Source organism: Ostrea edulis, chromosome 3 (genome assembly GCF_947568905.1).
Source record: "Ostrea edulis chromosome 3, xbOstEdul1.1, whole genome shotgun sequence".
NCBI lineage: Eukaryota > Metazoa > Mollusca > Bivalvia > Ostreida > Ostreidae > Ostrea > Ostrea edulis.
The window spans coordinates 81428005-81441054 of record NC_079166.1 but is presented as its reverse complement, the minus strand read 5'-3'; the positions used below and the strand labels follow the sequence as shown (position 1 = coordinate 81441054).

At 36.4% G+C, this 13050-nt stretch overlaps 1 long non-coding RNA gene across 1 annotated transcript; it reads left to right on the top strand.

The window, feature by feature from the left end:
- The first annotated feature begins 4695 nt into the window (after positions 1-4695).
- On the top strand, positions 4696-9823 carry LOC125673667 (uncharacterized). The gene is made up of 3 exons (XR_007369688.2): positions 4696-4824; positions 8146-8236; positions 8854-9823. It is a non-coding gene; the product is annotated as an uncharacterized LOC125673667 (long non-coding RNA).
- Positions 9824-13050: the final 3227 nt, after the last annotated feature.

The following is a 13050-nucleotide window of genomic DNA, read 5'->3' as shown; positions in this document are numbered from 1 at the left end:
ACAACAAAGAAAGACATTTTATTACACGAATTTGGCTCCAGTCTTTGACACTCTGTTTTTCCTTTTAGTTGTTACAAGTTTACTGTTATTTTGGATTTTCAATATTTAGGCTTGAGCATCACTGAAGATACATTATTTGTCGAAATGCGCATCTGGGACATTAAAATTGGTACTCTATAAGTTTTTCATTGTTTATATTTATATTTTTATGTATTTTTAAAGATATAAACTGGAATTAAGTTTTAAAATATGTAGTTGATCCATTTGGTTCGTATGGCTGTTCGAGTCAATGTAACCTTTGACCTTGATGACGCTCCATATTTGGCAATGATAATGCTGACACGTGGTACAAAAAAACCGGATCCAACTAGTTTGCAATTGTGTGTTGAAAGCGATATCAATTTCAAAAGAAATCTAAGAGAAAAGATTTAGAGAATGTAAATATTAACAGATGAACTTCACGAATGTTGTATATTTCATTTCTTGCCACTTTATGTTCGCCGGTCTAAGGATAGTCATTTCGTTGCCGTTGTGAACAATGCGTGTATGAATTTTGATAGATATAGTACGTCGATTTTGACGGCTGGAAATTACGATAGTTTATTGTAGATATCAGAAATAAACTTCATTTTTGAAATACATTAAGGCATAAACTGCCACGCGTCGCTCTGGCATTCCTTTCATGAAGGGGTCATTTTAACGCGCTTCATGAAGCCATATCCTCATGTGTTTAAAAAATAAAATGTATATTTCTTAAATATTGCAGTGGTAAGTTTCTTATGATAAAATGGTAGATACATTTAGTGTTGATCCCTAGAAATAAAATGTCGCCAATCTATGAGTTTAGCCATGATTCCACAGTAATGATTTATATTTGGTCTGGGCTGCCATACCTTTATCCACCTTCCCATGATGCCTCAATGCGTTTCCTGCGGATTCACGAGCAGTACTTGTCATCTACAATTTGTTTAAATATAAGTTCGACAGATTTTCAAACACCACAAGCCCGTAAAAATGCCATACGACGTATTGCACGATTCCCGTAGTCAATTTATTGAAGAGAAGTGCTAGTCGAACAAGTGCACGATTTTCGAAGGATTGATTGTATATTATCTAATGTTCGTCTCAGGAAATTTTCATTTTACACATGGATACGTCACCATTCCCGGTGAAGGGCTGCAAAAATTAGGCCTATGCTTGACGCTTACGGCCATTGTGCAGGAGGGGGAGGGGTCTTTATCGTGTCACACTTGCTGTAAAACACGAGGCCTCGTTTGTTTGTTGTTGGGGGGAGGGGGGGGGGTTGCGGTCCCATCTAGTCTTCTCTTACGACAAAAAACCGCACGGATGTCGTGGCAAATGTTAACTAGTTTTAAGTGTTTTATTGAGAAATTTGTTTAAATCTATAAACTGTTATTTGATACACCTGTACTTTTGTTTCCTACATGAAATGAGGAAGTTTGTGAAATAATTATGTACGTGTATAGATAGTAAAAATCCTTATGTTTATTCTCCATATCAATTTGTCAACTCTCTCTCTCTCTCTCTCTCTCTCTCTCTCTCTCTCTCTCTCTCTCTCTAACTGATTTAATAATTTGATCTCATTAATCAACATGCATCAGACGTCACTATTACATGTATTTAAGTAAAATTAGAATATTAACATAGTCAAAACATTTGACACATGTCTTGCAGCTGCATTAAGTCGGATCATTATCAAGAGAATAAGGACTTGCTTCACAGATTTAATGAGCTTTTAAAAATTCAGCCTTGAAAATGTATTATGTATTCCTACAAACGCTACCATTGCACGAACACTGCATTTGATTATCTGTATACGTTTATGGTGGTAAGCAGGTTTGTGTCGTTAACAGCATTTCAGAAAATACAGTCTGCTTACCGTTTAATATATGATTTTCAGCAGGGCTAGGATTCAGAATGCGATTTTAGTTCACGTTGGGGAATGACAATATGACCACAATGTGCATGCATGTTACAGCATATTTTTATCTACATATCTACCACTTTAATTGTATTCCTCTTAAGTTAACCAGTCGTAAGATTCAGTTTCATTAAATATCTAGGGTAATCGAGATGATTCATTTTATTCACATTAATATAATCATTTTTGACACAAATATGAATACTTCAGCTTTTCGTACAGAGAGAAAAAAGACATTGAAAGAGATATGTATTTTAGCAATGATAAAGCCTAAATAGAAACTATTTCACAACTTTCTATAAAACTTCTTCTTTGATAATCATCGCCCTTAATCAACTTAGGGCTTTTTTATGCTTTTTGAATTGGAACCCCGTGCACTCTGTAAAGAGATTTAGAAAATGCTGGATAGACCTCCGTACGTCCGGTATAGCACATCTAGAAGCTGTTAATTGGACCCCGTACACCCGGTATAACACATCTAGAAGATGTTAAATGGACCCCGTACACCCGGTATAACAGATCTAGAAGCTGTTAAATGGACCCCGTGCACCCGGTATAACACATATAGAAGCTGTTAAATGGTCCCCGTACACCCGGTATAACAGATTTAGAAGATGTTAAATGGACCCCGTACACCCGGTATAACACATCCAGAAGATGTTAAATAATCCCCGTACACCCGGTATAACACATCTAGAAGATATTAAATGGAACCCGTACACCCGGTATAACACATCTAGAAGATGTTAAATGGACCCTGTAACCCGGTATAACAGATCTAGAAGCTGTTAAATGGAACCCGTACACCCGGTATAACACATCTAGAAGATGTTAAATGGACCCTGTACACCCGGAATAACAGATCTAGAAGCTGTTAAATGGTCCCCGTACACCCGGTATAACACATCTAGAAGATGTTAAATGGACCCCGTACATTTATAGAACTTTCAATGTGTTTAATAGATCTCCGTATAAAATAGACAATTTATGTCTGTGAATACCTAGGATTGCTGTTGTAGAGGATTTACGATAGACAGCTTATGTTTCTGAATAACTAGTATTGATATAGAGGGTGTAAAAGAGACAACGGATGACGGTGAACAACTAGTATTGATATAGAGGGTGTAAAGGTGACAACGGATGACGGTGAATAACTAGTATTGATATAGAGAGGGTGTAAAAGTGACAACGGATGACGGTGAATAACTAGTATTGATATAGAGGGTGTAAAAGTGACAACGGATGACGGTGAATAACTAATATTGATATAGAGGGTGTAAAAGTGACAACGGATGACGGTGAATAACTAGTATTGATATAGAGGATGTAAAAGTGACAACGGATGACGGTGGATAACTAGTATTGATATAGAGAGGGTGTAAAAGTGACAACGGATGACGGTGAATAACTAGTATTGATATAGAGGGTGTAAAAGTGACAACGGATGACGGTGAATAACTAATATTGATATAGAGGGTGTAAAAGTGACAACGGATGACGGTGAATAACTAGTATTGATATAGAGGATGTAAAAGTGACAACGGATGACGGTGAATAACTAGTATTGATATAGAGAGGGTGTAAAAGTGACAACGGATGACGGTGAATAACTAGTATTGATATAGAGGGTGTAAAAGTGACAACGGATAACGGTGAATAACTAATATTGATATAGAGGGTGTAAAAGTGACAACGGATGACGGTGAATAACTAGTATTGATATAGAGGATTAAAAGTGACAACGGATGACGGTGAATAACTAGTATTGATATAGAGAGGGTGTAAAAGTGACAACGGATGACGGTGAATAACTAGTATTGATATAGAGGGTGTAAAAGTGACAACGGATGACGGTGAATAACTAATATTGATATAGAGGGTGTAAAAGTGACAACGGATGACGGTGAATAACTAGTATTGATATAGAGGATGTAAAAGTGACAACGGATGACGGTGAATAACTAGTATTGATATAGAGAGGGTGTAAAAGTGACAACGGATGACGGTGAATAACTAGTATTGATATAGAGGGTGTAAAAGTGACAACGGATAACGGTGAATAACTAATATTGATATAGAGGGTGTAAAAGTGACAACGGATGACGGTGAATAACTAGTATTGATATAGAGGATTAAAAGTGACAACGGATGACGGTGAATAACTAGTATTGATATAGAGAGGGTGTAAAAGTGACAACGGATGACGGTGAATAACTAGTATTGATATAGAGGGTGTAAAAGTGACAACGGATGACGGTGAATAACTAATATTGATATAGAGGGTGTAAAAGTGACAACGGATGACGGTGAATAACTAGTATTGATATAGAGAGGGTGTAAAAGTGACAACGGATGACGGTGAATAACTAGTATTGTTGACAATATTATGGAGGATGTAAAGGTCTGTAAATTTCACTGTTCGTTATCTTCACCTTTCACATTGCACCTTACTGTGAATATCCTTAAACACATGTTTCAACTAAGCTGTCACTTTAAAAACAATTTTAAAAAGTCAACGTTTTTGCATTTTCTAATCCTGTAGATTGCATATTACTTACAACTATGCAAATTTGGGGTCAAAACATATGGGATAAATTTGGTTAATTTTAGCTATGACAAGGAACAACACCGGTGAAGCTGTTTGATAAATGTTCACCTACCAGAGAATCTGCATTTAGAAGCAGAAAAAAATAAGTCCTCATCCTGCAATGCTCCACCCCTCATTAGTAAACGCATATGACGTCTTGTGACCTAACCATACCTCTAGGTCATCTGTGTATATAAATCAGAACAGAGTTCCGCCAAGTTACACAATTCCGGAATACTCATCTCTCCCGCGCTCCTGTGGACAGCTGGTGGAAAATCAGAAATATCCATAACAGGTTAGAAGTAATGGTTTTCTCAGTTTTAATTTTCTTAGTTTAGTAATATGTTGAATATCGTTCTGATCTGATGCTTGCTTTATTCACGGGGACATGCATCCGTGAAATGATTAGCACTTGAAAACCTCTTTCTTATCATTTAACTTTTGAAAAATATTAATTCCTTGTGGCTGTAAATTTCCTGGGTGTGTTATTGATTGAAGGCAGTTGATCTGTTGGGGACTGTACAGTCGTTATGTTTTATAGTTTGTGGAAGTAAATTCGTTGGGTCTGTTAATATTTGAAGACTGTAAATCCACTGTGGTTATTAAATTGCTGAGGAGTGAAAAATTCTTTGGCCTGGTAATTCTTTTTTAGACTGTAAAAGTGTTTTGGCTCTTCATTTGAAAAGGACTGTAAATTCAATGTGTTGATGACTGTAAATTCATTGTAACTATTCATTTACTGAGTACTGTAAATTCAATGTGTTGATGACTGTAAATTAGTTGTAACTATTCATTTACTGAGTACTATAAATTCAATGTGTTGATGACTGTATATTCGTTGTAATTATTAATTTACTGAGTACTGTAAAGAACTACACACGTTAACTCTGGATTCCCGACTACATTTTCAACTCGTATATTTTGAAAAGCTTTGCAATCTTCCTAATGTAACCTTCATTACCAATTGACTATTAACTTTAACACCATTGTTAATTAATCAATTGACTATTAACTTTAACACCAGTGTTAATTAATCAATTGACTATTAACTTTAACACCAGTGTTAATTAATCAATTGCTTTTAGTTATAACTCTGTTTCATTAGGGGGTAGAAACATTTTTTCCTTGAAATCAGGCTTTAAAACGTCATCTATTTTTAAATGATTATTGATATCAGTAGTTATTATAGTTCTTTATTTGTTGAGGTACGTTTATTCAGTCGTGAATTTGTTGCCAATGGGGCTGCTATTGTGCTATTCTCTTTGTTAGTTCGGCTGCCGACGATTTTCGGCAATATACTGCCATGGATGGCAAAAATTACGAAAAGCGATCAATCTCATAACTCCTAAGAACAATACAAAATACAGAGTTAGACATACACGGACCCATGGATATACCAGAAGTGGGATCAGGTGCTTAGGAGGAATAAGCATTCCTTGTCGACCGGTCACACCCGCCGTGAGCCCTGTATCTTGATCACGTACATGTAAACGGAGTTGTCCGTAGTCAAAATCAGTCTGCCAAGAGCGGATAACAATCGGTATGAAACACGTCAGACAGCATTTGACCCAATGATAGGTTGTATTGGCAAACTAGATTGTTACATTTGTATAACGACCTTCGAATTTACAAAATGCTGACTGTAAACGAGATTGTTGAAACCCCTGCACCATCAACTTGTTTGTCAGTAACCTGCCTCAGTTTAAAACCTGATCATACACGTACGCAGAACAAGCTCTTGCGTATCGAATCAGTTGAGGGATATAACACCAAATGCAGGTGATAATGGAATATTGCTACAGAAATATGGAAGTTGACGATGGAGAAGCTGAACTAATCTCGTTCATCATACAGTTGAGTTCCTAGTTTGCCGTTAATATCTATTTTCAATCAAATGCCTAAGTACATGTATGAAGCAGAAGTAGACGACTATGTGGTGTTTTTTTACTTCGAGTTCACGGGGATATATCGAATCGACATATATTAAATGAAAATTATTGTTAATAAATAAAACATCGTCGATATATATAGATGTCGCATTGAAGGCTACACTAAGAGAGTTTTTTCTTCTCACGTAGAAATTTTGAATAAATTATTCTTCAAAAGATTATGAAAACAGGTCAGCTAACAATGGAGCACAATTCGTGCCCATGGATTTCCAACAGTCAGTTGGAAGACTTGATTACCAAAGACTACAAAGATATTTCCAATGAGGAACTCCAGCATATTTTTGATATCAACTTCGGAGTACTTGTGCATGGAATCAGAGTGCCGTGTCGGGCACTGAACCATATTCGCTAGCCAAGGGTTCACGATCCGATCCGCTTCTCAACAAACTCGTGGCAGATTTAGTGTGATTTTCGTACCTTTGAGTGGTGCCCTCTAGCGGATAGAGAAAACAACCCTGGAATCAGAGTGCCATGCCATGCAGTGAACAGGACAACTGTGCGATAAATGTTTGGTTTAGCTTTATTACCTTTCTACTCTGTGTATGTTCGAACCAATTCGTAAAACCGAGTATTGATGATATTCATTATCATCTTAGAAGAGCAATAAATGTATGCATGCAAAGGTGAAGATAACGAACAGTGATAAATCTCATGACTCCTATAAAGAATACAAAAAAAAGATAGTTGAGCAAACACGGAGTACTGGATACACTACAGGCGGGATCAGGTACCCAGGAGGAGTACGTATCCTCTGTCGACCGGTCACATCCACCGTCAGTTCTATATCTTGATCAGGTAAACGGAATAATTCGTAGTCAGAATCAGTGTGCCAAGAACGGTCTAACAATTGCCATGAATCACATCAGACAACATTTGACCGAGTAATAGGTTGGCAAACGATCGTTAAATATCGCGCTTCAATCTTCCTAAGTCTTGACTTTATCGTGCATAGAGTTAAATGTTGCGCTACAATCTTCCTAAGTCTTGACTCTGTCGTGCATAGAATTAAATGTCGCGCTGTAATCTTTCAAAGTCTGGACTCTCTCGTAATTAGAGTTAAATGTCGCGCTGTAATCTCTCAAAGCCTGGACTCTGTCGTGCATAGAATTAAATGTCGCGCTGTAATCTCTCAAAGTCTGGACTCTGTCGTAAATAGAGTTAAATGTCCCGCTGTAATCTTTCAAAGTCTGGACTCTGTCGTAAATAGAGTTAAATGTCGCGCTGTAATCTCTCAAAGCCTGGACTCTGTCGTGCATAGAATTAAATGTCGCGCTGTAATCTCTCAAAGTCTGGACTCTGTCGTAAATAGAGTTAAATGTCCCGCTGTAATCTTTCAAAGTCTGGATTCTGTCGTAAATAGAGTTAAATGTCGCGCTGTAATCTCTCAAAGCCTGGACTTTGTCGTGCATAGAATTAAATGTCGCGCTGTAATCTCTCAAAGTCTGGACTCTGTCGTAAATAGAGTTAAATTTCGAGCTGTAATATTTCAAAGTCTGGACTCTGTCGTAAATAGAGTTAAATTTCGAGCTGTAATATTTCAAAGTCTGGACTCTGTCGTAAATAGAGTTAAATTTCGCGCTGCAATCTTCCAAAGTCTGGACTCTGTTTCGCCTAGTGTTATAGATCACATTGGTTTTTTGAATTGCAATATTGCATGTTTGTTTTAGAGTATCACCCCCTGGGTTCATCAGGAGATGCGCGTGCTTGTGATTCTTCTGGTCGTCTGTGTGATTGGCGCCAACGTTGAGAGTAAATCGTGTAAGTAGAAGAGAACTACGTAAATTCTACCAAATAGCTTCCAAGAAAATACACAATGAAAATAGAATTGTCTGATAGAATAGTTCACCGAGAGACTTAGATATATTTTATTCAAATAAAAGGTGTATTCAACGATATTTCTAAGAGTATGATTAATTGGTTGTTGTTTAACGTCCCTCTTGAGAATTTATCATTCATATGAAGGTGTCACCATTGGCGGTGAAGGGCTGCAAAATGTAGGCCTATACTCGGAGCTTAGAACCTTTGAGCAGGTGGGGGGGGGGGTCTTTATCGTGGTACACCTGCTCTGATACGTGGCTTCGGTTTTTGGTGTCTCACCCGAAGGACCACCCAAAAGTCGTCTTTTCCGACAAGCAAGAGGTACTGAAGACCCATTCTAATCCGAATTCACACGGGAATGTGTTTTGATTTATTGATGTCTGGTTTTTGATCTATCATTTTCATGGAAATGAAATAAGGAATATTTTTTATTGATGGCAGAAATGTTCCACCATATTTACAACTTAATTTTTGTTCATAGTTTTAATATACCATGAAGTGACTTACAATTGAAGAAATGATAAAAGGATAATATGTCTTAGTTTTCATTGTTTAAGTGAAGAAAAGATCCGCAAGCTTGGGAAATGGGGAAGATGGAGACGCACGTTATGGTGATGACACTCTAAGTAACAAAAACAACGGGAACAGGAAGGGCGGAAATGGAAATAACGACGATCAAGAATATAACAATAACGGCAATGGCGGAAATGGAAAATATAACAATAACGGCAATGGCGGAAATGGAAATAACGACGATCAAGAATATAACAATAACGGCAATGGCGGAAATGGAAAATATAACAATAACGGCAATGGCGGAAATGGAAAATATAACAATAACGGCAATGGCGGAAATGGAAATAACGACGATCAAGAATAAAACAATAACGGCAATGGCGGAAACGGAAAATATAACAATAACGGCAATGGCGGAAATGGAAATAACGACGATCAAGAATATAACAATAACGGCAATGGCGGAAATGGAAAATATAACAATAACGGCAATGGCGGAAATGGAAATAACGACGATCAAGAATATAACAATAACGGCAATGGCGGAAATGGAAAATATAACAATAACGGCAATGGCGGAAATGGAAATAACGACGATCAAGAATATAACAATAACGGCAATGGCGGAAACGGAAAATATAACAATAACGGCAATGGCGGAAATGGAAATAACGACGATCAAGAATATAACAATAACGGCAATGGCGGAAATGGAAAATATAACAATAACGGCAATGGCGGAAATGGAAATAACGACGAATATGACAATAACGGAAATAACAATGATGGATAAAAAAAATAAAGGAGATACATTACGGTATTGGCACTGGTGACAATGTATGAATAACTATATGAAATTCATTTATGTAAACTTCATGTCTTTGATAAACAATATTCTATAGGGGTGAGAATGTTCAATACTATCCGTGAATGCACACAATGTCTCATTTTATGCTGGATATCATATATTTATTAGATATATACATTTATAATACAGAAATAGATGTTGGTTTTAGGTTGTTATTTTTTTAATCTAGATTTTCGTAAAGATATCAAATAGGATGTCAAAGTTTTGAAATTAATCCAAAGTGATCATTTTCGAAATATTCATTTCTTCATTTCTGTGAGAGTCACACGGCACATGTATTCCCTATATACCAAACGACACTTTCCAGGACAATTTACAGCGGACCTTTTTTATTCATGTGATCTTTTTCATAATATCACCGGTCGCGTAGTAATTTTTCCAGTTCCTTAATGTTATTACCCTAAAAGGTGTGGTTTATACTCCAACGGGGAAATAAAAAAAATTCAAATACTTATCGGCCAATTGAATGTTACGTAGAAGTATAACACAGTTTACTTTTACTGACTTTGATTGAGAGTCACATATCCAAAAAAGATAATGTTGACCGAGGTCGAGGTCAGAATCATGATTCGGATTGATAAATCCTTAGGATGAAAGGCGAAGGTAACGAACAGTGATCAATCTCATAACTCCTATAAGCAATACAAAATAGAGAGTTGGGCAAACACGGACCCCTGGACACACCAGGAGTGGGATCAGGTGCCTAGGAGGAGTCACACGAAATAATTGAAATCTGTAACTGTATTATTATGCTGATATACAGACATTTCCTAATAGTCATGTGCTGTGAAAAGAGGGGGGTGGGGGATATAACCACTTTGATGTCAGATGAGGAATATGCAGCAACAAAACACATGATGAAAACACCATTTGGTTTATTTGACTTTTTAAATAAATTTAGCGTATTTGTGATAAAAAAAATCTTATGAAGCGTAAAATTTCAGCACTATACCACTGCACCTGTAAACACCTTGATAAAAAGTTGAAGATAGTGAACAGTGATCTATCTCATTAACTCTTTTAACGCATGCAAGATTCAGAATTGGGCAATCACTGACCCCTAGACATACTAGAGGTTGATTTAGGTGCCTAGGAAGATGCGCCCAATATCTTTATCAGGTAAACATACATGTAGTAATCCGTAGTCAAGCTCAGTATGTCAAGAACGGCCTAACAATTAATATGAAACACATAAGATAACATTTGACCCAATGACATGTTGTATCGGGAAACCAGGTCGTTATAACATTTTAATCTGCGAAATGCTGTCTTTAAAGAGACTGTCGATAGTGCTCTGTAACATCAACTCCTTTGTCAGCAGCCTGCCTCAATTTAAAAAATGTTCATATGCAGAACAAGCTCGAGTCTTTTGAGAGACATAAGCACCATTGCAGGTAATAATGGAATATTGTTTATAAATATGAAAAATGTACGATTGAGAAGCTGAAATAATCCCGTTTGTCATAAAATTGAGTTGTTAATTTGCCTTTAGCATCTATGTTTCATAAAATATCTGAATATCAAACAGATGTGGAAGATTCTACGGTGTCTTTTGTTTCGAGTTCTCTGAGATATATCGAATTGACATATGAATGGAAATGATTATTGTTAATAGATAAAACGTCGTCGATATATCTAAATGTCGAGTAGGAGTTTCACAGCTAGAAATTGTTTTCTTCTCATGCAGAAGCTTTTTATTTATAAATTTTGCGTCATAAAAATATTTTTAAAAATCAGCTAAAAAGGATCACAATTCGTGCCCTTGGGAACTCCAACAGACTGTTGGAAAACCGGATCTTCAGAGAATACGTAGATTTTGCCTATGAGAAAATCCAACATATTTTTACATCAATAATTTCAGTGTACTTGATGCTTTCCGAAGAAAGCTTCACGGCTTGAATTCGTGCTAACGAACTGCTTTGCAATCTGAATATTTGCTACATTATCAGTGTGACTTTTGTGGACATGGGGTAACATGTTTAAGTACTGTTGTGTCATTGTACTGCACAAATACGTTTTAATTCTACGCAGTGGCGGTAGTCACTGAAATAGTCAGATAGATTTTCAAAAGTTTGTCGACTTCGGAGAGGAGCCACTGTAACTTTATCCATAGCCATGAGTCGGTAGATCGTACAAATGTCTTCTCCTCTATTTTCTTCCCTGCATCGTCGGTAAAAATGTCGGGAAGCATTTAAGATCAATTCTATGTAAAAATCAAAAAAATCAGATAGGGTCTGGCCACTCAATGTCACAGATTTCTTTGATTTTCACAGTATTAACTTTACTTGCACCATCTTACATAATTTCAACCCCACCACCAAATTTCTACCATTCGTTGCCATGGAAACCGACAGCAGTCTATGAGGGCTAATTGAACTGCAAAATTCAGCCCGTTTTGCCCATGTTTTGTCCTTGTGGTATATAAAAAATTAAAAAAGACAACTAATTTTCTCCATAAATCTCGATTCCCCATAAAATTCCCTCCTTATTTATGATATCTATATCCACCTATGGTAAAGTGTGTGTTACTGACCGCTGTACCAATGTATTATAATTTGGCACTTTGCCAAAAAGTGATTTTTTGTTGGATTTCGTTGATGAATTTAGATAATTTGGAAAATACATACAGCATAATCAACTGTCATCAAAGGATGTCCATATCAAAGACTCTTAATGTATATAAAAAGATTAATGGTGAAACGTAGTGCAATAGATCTATTGTAGCACGAAAACTGTAGATTTGGGCACTTTGCCAAAACGGGATTTTTTGTTGGATTTCATTGATGAATTTAGATAATTTGGAAAATACATACAGCATAATCAACTGCCATCAAAGGATGTCCATATCAAAGACTCTTAATATATATAAAAAGATTAATGGTGAAACGTAGTGCAATTGATCTGTAGTAGCACGAAAACTGTAGATTTGGGCACTTTGCCAAAACGGGATTTTTTGTTGGATTTCGTTGATGAATTTAGATAATTTGGAAAATACATACAGCATAATCAACTGCCATCAAAGGATGTCCATATCAAAGACTCTTAATATATATAAAAAGATTAATGGTGAAACGTAGTGCAATTGATCTGTAGTAGCACGAAAACTGTAGATTTGGGCACTTTGCCAAAACGGGATTTTTTGTTGGATTTCGTTGATGAATTTAGATAATTTGGAAAATACATACAGCATAATCAACTGTCATCAAAGGATGTCCATATCAAAGACTCCTAATGTATATAAAAAGATTAATGGTGAAACGTAGTGCAATTGATCTATTGTAGTACGAAAACTGTAGATTTGGGCATTTTGCCAAAAATTCATACTAATGACAAATAATACAACCTACACCATTTTCAGTTAAAATGAACA